This window comes from Lissotriton vulgaris, chromosome 10, assembly GCF_964263255.1.
Source record: "Lissotriton vulgaris chromosome 10, aLisVul1.2, whole genome shotgun sequence".
Taxonomy (NCBI): domain Eukaryota; kingdom Metazoa; phylum Chordata; class Amphibia; order Caudata; family Salamandridae; genus Lissotriton; species Lissotriton vulgaris.
In genome coordinates, this window is record NC_141698.1 from 1157880066 (window position 1) to 1157886065 (window position 6000).

The following is a 6000-nucleotide window of genomic DNA, read 5'->3' on the forward strand; positions in this document are numbered from 1 at the left end:
CTCCCCCCCGAAGCGCCCCACGTGGTCGAGGCTCCCCCGTGAGGGGCCAGACGCCCACATCATTGTTGACGAGCCAGAGAGGCTCTGAGGGGCCGTTTCGTCCGTGAGCCTGCGAGGCTCTTGCCAGGCATTTGTCTTTGCCTTGGGTCCCCAGAGAGAGGGACCCCACAGCCCAGCGAGGCTGCACCTTGTGTTGCTGGAGCCCTGAGAGGCTCAGCAGCACCCTTTCTTGTTTAAGAGCCTGAGAGAGGCTCTCCAGTGCCACAGTGGTGGTTCTTTGAGCCCAGAGAGGCTCCAACTTTGTGTTAACTTTCCCTGCTCCAGTTGTCCAGCACTTAGTGGACAACTGCCACGTTTAGGCCCTGACATTGGGACACCGGGACAGTCACAGGTGGTGACTTGTGAGTATGGGGTAATGGTTATTGATTCTGCACCGCTGAATGTATTGCTTATGCGTCATGTGCCTTTACACCTCTGAATGTTGATACATCATGTGTTTTATCCTTGCACCCCTACAGGTAGTGTGACATGTAGGTGGTTGTTTTCCCCCTAGTGCAGGTGGTACTAGCAAGGCCCAGGTCCCTAGTGTAATCTCCTAAGATAGTGAGGGTTGCATAGGTGGTGCTCACCTGGTACCAGTAGTGACTGGTTGTATGTTATTTTTGCGCTACAGTAATAGTTCTATGATCTAAAAAGTGCTATTTCTAAAAGTGTTACTTCTGATTCCTGACAGTGGTCCAGGTGGCCCTGTCTTGTAAATATCCCCTGTAAATTCTGCCCGTGCCTCTGGCACACTGTAAAGTGTGTGTTTTATCTAATGTATTTTGGTGTAATACAAAGGCTATTTTTTTATATAACCTTGTGTGGAGTTTCCTTTGTGGTGGGCCTTGGGTGTTGTTGCTGGGGTGCGTGCGCAAATACTTAACTCATATCGCCTCCAAGTTTAGCCTTGCTGCTCGCGCCACGTTACCTAGAGGGCGAGTAGGGGTTATCTTGGCGTGTAACTCCCTTGCCCTGACACTTAGAACTGGCGATCCCTGACTGACCTCGACGCGAGTCTTGGCCGGCCAGGGTCCCGGGTCTAACATTGGCGGCAAGCGGTGAGGATGAGAATTTGTGTTTGCGATGTACCACAGTGGCAACGGGCCACACTACAAAACTCTGCATTTTAGATGACCACATTTTAGGGGATTATTGTTTTTGAAGTTCCATTATTTTCTTCTCCTGAAGGTATCATTGTGCAATTGTGTCCAGTACATTTGTTCCCCTGCCCCGCGCCTAGAGTTTGGTACCTGTGTCACGTGTGGTCAGGTTGAGGTATCAGGGGTGGTAGAAACTGCCTTACCAGTCCGAGGGGGGGGTTGTGGGTGAATGAATGGTGTGTGGCACTAGGCAAGTGAGTGTGAGTTCTCTGGGAGAGGGAACTTGCTGAACCTTTGTGAATTGTGTACTCCTGTGTTAGCTCAGACCCCTAGGTTCCCTGTGTAATCTTTTCACCAGAACGTCTGCCAGAATGGAGCTTGTTTTTGATTTCAATGATCTAGCCACATACGGTGTGTGGGAGCTGAGAAAGTTCTGTGAAGAGAGAGGCATAGGGGCGGATCAGTCAGGCTGGTATGCACTTAGGAGATGCATGGTCAAATGGCAAGAGGATCAATGGGATCTTGAGCGCAGTGAGGAAAGGGCCTGGGCCTCACAGCATGAGGGTGGTGGGTCTGTGGGGAGCCCTGAAGATTCAGAAGAGGAGGAAGAAAATGATAGCACAGGGACGCCAGCAGATAGTGAGGACCCCATAGATAGGGAGTCCCTTGCTGGGTCCAGCGTAGGAGGCAGCGCCTCGTCCCTTTCCCTGTCCCCAGAGGAGCTGGAAGATAGGAGGAGAGAAAGGGAACACCAGCTGGCCTTAGAGAAGCTCAGGTTAGAGCATGCCCAGGCTATGGCGCAGCTGGAGGTTAAGAAGCAACAGCTAGAGACTGAGAGGGTCTTAGCGCAGGAAAGGATAGAGGAGGCTGAGAGGGCCTCCACCAGAGGCAAAGTAGCTCTGGAGGGTAGACTATCCCCTGCGCGCAGTGTTGCTTGTCTGGATTCTCCAGGGAGGGTTGAGTCCAGTGGTGGCAGCTACATAGATTTCAGTGTAGGAAATCCCACTCCCAGTTCCCCGAGTATGGTTCCTGTTTCCCCAGAGGAGGAGAATAGGTTGAGGTTTAGGAACCTTAGGAAACCGTCTCAGCAGTCTTGGGAAGATTTTGTGGATGACTGTTGTGGAGCCCTGTGTGATTGGGTACGGGAGCCCACGAAATGTGATTGGGACATATTGTTTGATATGTTTCTCAGAGAGCAGTTGCTCAGTGTGGTTTATCCAGGATTGCGCCAACACCTAGTAGGGTGTGGATTGTCTGAACCATACGAGCTTGCAGAGGAAGCAGACCGCTGGGAGAGTGCCAGAGGTTCTCTAGAGTCATTAGGGAGTGACTCCAAAAGTAGTGGTTCAGGTATCCTCCAGCCCAGCGTGGTGGAGGCGGCTCAGTGTAGCCCAGCTAGGTCCCAGGATAGCGAGGAGAGTGTAGGGGCTCACTGCCTGGCTCAGTGGAGCAGGAGTGAGGGGGAGACCGAGGTTCCCCAGACGCCCGAAGCCCTGCCTCAGGACTTGGATGGTTTCTGTAGGGAACACCAGGTTGGGGACCTAGGCTGTCCTGTTAGTCCATTTGAGGAAGATCTCCTAGTGAGTAGAGGACCTGGAGCGTCTGTAACCAGAGCTCCTGTGGTTCTAGAGTCTGGCAGTACCGCTCCGGTAGGGAGGGTACAGGAGTCCAGCGTGAGGAGTGATTGGGGGAGTTCCCCAGTGGAAGAACCAGTGGGTCAGGGACTACCCAGTTGGGCTAGGATCCCGTGTAGTGACCATGGTGACACCACTTCTGTGCTGGGGGATCTTTGCGCACTGTCAGGTGGACAGGAGGCGGGAGATCTGCGCCAGGCAGACAGTCACACAACATATGTGTCATTTGTTAGCCTCAGGGGGATGGTGTGTGAATCCCCAGAAGTCCTGGAGTGCCAGGCAATTGTTCCACCGAAGGTTTTAGACCAGAGGTTGGGAGGCCAGGGGCAGGTTCGGCCTGACCTGAAGGGTAGGACGACTGTAAGCAGTGTCCTGACCGGTTCTTCCAGAGGAACTTCTCCAGTTGGGAGAGGGCAGACCTCTGGAAGGGGGTGCAGAGGGTGGGAAAGCCCACCTCTGGCCCCGGTGCAACCTGAGGGGGTAAACCCTAGGTTGGAATGGCGTTCTGGGTGTCCCCCTCGCAGGAGGAGGAGGAACCCTGGAAGACGAGGTAAGGGGAGGAAAGCCTTCTCTGAGACTCCTGGTCCGCCTGAGGTTGTAGGCCAAAGGCTGGTGAACCAGTGGCAGTCTAGTCCTGTCTTGCAGACAGGGAGAGTGGAGAATGGACACTATGTGCCAGGGGTTACTACCCCCCGCTCTGCGAATTGGCAAGGACCGGTGGCACCTGGGTGGCCCAGGGCCGGGTCCTGGCCGCGGACAACTGAGGAGTACCAGTGGGGTAGCCCAGTTGGTCCTTACAGGAGCTTTAGAAGGAACCCTAGGGGTTCACCGTGGCATAGAACAGGAGAGTGTCCCGGCCGTGGCGGGCCTGCGTCCGTGTTCTATCGCCCCAAGCAGGGAAGTCCATCACGGTGGTGATTGTTCTCCCCTGCGTTTTGGCTGGAAGGGGGTTGTGTTGGACTTGGCCCGCAGGGCAGGTTCACCCCTAGACTTTTTGCCTTATTTGTGACCCTGTGCTAGTGATTTGTGGGTCTCTGCGCACTTTTCCCTGAGTCCCAGAGTGAAAGTGCGTGCGTGTAGTATGGCTGGCCTGCCCTCCCATAGGAATGCATGGGGAATGTGTGTGTCCCTAGTAGTTCCTGATGCGTGGGGAGTGCAGGCTCGAGTTTGGTATGCCTGAACTCGTGAGAGCGAATGCTGCAAGATGGTGTCTGCGGCATGTGTGTGTCTAGTTGGGAAGTGCTACTTCTAGACATTGAGATAAGTGTACAGTGAGGGTGCTGGAGCGTGATTGGCTGGAGCTGGCTGGCATGCCAGGCTCCAGGAAGTCTGGATGGGTCTGCCCGGTGGTGAGTGGGAGATTAGCATGAGTGATGTGTGGGAGGAGTGTACCTGGGTCCTGGATGGGCTGGGTTTTCCCCACACAATGCTGGCTCCACCCCCCTGTGGTGTGTCTAATGACCCTGGCCTCCCCAGTGAAAGGAATGGGTGGTTGGGCCATCAAGAGTGCTCCAGAACCAGCTGCGACTGGTTTTTCCCCCACCCTGCACATTGTAACAAAGGATTTGTTGGTATAAGAAGGGGCTGTGTCCCCACTGAAATTGTTCTTCTTTTGAATCCTGCCAGAGGGGGCTTTGGCCGCTGCTGGGGCCAGAAGGACCGCCACTTGGGGAGTCTCCCTGCCTGGAGACCCAGTGTGCTGGCTCTGGCCCAGCCTTGCCCCCCCTGCCTGCCTCCAGTCCTGCTGGAGCCCTGTCCTGTCCTCCAGTGCTGGGGAGCACTGAGGACTTCTTTCCTGCAGCCTGAGAGCGCTGCTCTCTGCCCTACAGCGCTGGGAGCGTGGAGATCGCCTGCCTAGCGCTTGGAGAGCGCTGGATTTTACCCCCAGCGCCTGGGAGCGCTTTTGTTGCTGTTTAGCGCTTACGAGCGCTTACGTGTGCCTGCAGCGCTTGGGAGCGCTGTGGTCTGCAGAGGCCGGTGCCCACCCGGCCTCCGATCGCCCCGTGTGGTGATTTGACGGCGCGGGTGCCACCCCGCTCATTGCCGCTGTACTTTGCCCGGTTTTGATCGATCTCGAGGGAGCCCACTCCTCGGATCCCCTGGTAAGCCGCCTGCCTGCCTAGAAGCGAGCCGCCGCGCTGCCCGCGGCGACCCGGAAGTGGTGAGGCGGCCGACCAATCGTAGCGCGGCCCCGGAAAGGCCGACCGGAAGTCCCGCCTCCCTCGCCGAGCCGCGAGAGAGCCTGCCAAGGCTCCCCGGGAGGGAAGGAGAGCCCCGGGACCAGCGGGAGAGACCCGCCGCCGCTGGAAAGCCCAGCGCCAGACCGGTAGGTGCCTGCAGAGGAGGGGGGGAGCGTCGGGACACATTGCCGGTGTCCGCCCCGCCCCCTCTCTGTAGCGCGACCTCGCGCCTTGGTGTTTTTAGAGCCTGAGGGCTCCGGGGGCATTTCTTCTCTTCACGAGCCCAGAGAGGCTCTGAGCGGCCCCACGTGACAGCGGGCCGCTCCACCAGGATACACCTTTGTTCCCCGAGTCCCCCAGAGGTGGGGACTCCCCCCCGAAGCGCCCCACGTGGTCGAGGCTCCCCCGTGAGGGGCCAGACGCCCACATCATTGTTGACGAGCCAGAGAGGCTCTGAGGGGCCGTTTCGTCCGTGAGCCTGCGAGGCTCTTGCCAGGCATTTGTCTTTGCCTTGGGTCCCCAGAGAGAGGGACCCCACAGCCCAGCGAGGCTGCACCTTGTGTTGCTGGAGCCCTGAGAGGCTCAGCAGCACCCTTTCTTGTTTAAGAGCCTGAGAGAGGCTCTCCAGTGCCACAGTGGTGGTTCTTTGAGCCCAGAGAGGCTCCAACTTTGTGTTAACTTTCCCTGCTCCAGTTGTCCAGCACTTAGTGGACAACTGCCACGTTTAGGCCCTGACATTGGGACACCGGGACAGTCACAGGTGGTGACTTGTGAGTATGGGGTAATGGTTATTGATTCTGCACCGCTGAATGTATTGCTTATGCGTCATGTGCCTTTACACCTCTGAATGTTGATACATCATGTGTTTTATCCTTGCACCCCTACAGGTAGTGTGACATGTAGGTGGTTGTTTTCCCCCTAGTGCAGGTGGTACTAGCAAGGCCCAGGTCCCTAGTGTAATCTCCTAAGATAGTGAGGGTTGCATAGGTGGTGCTCACCTGGTACCAGTAGTGACTGGTTGTATGTTATTTTTGCGCTACAGTA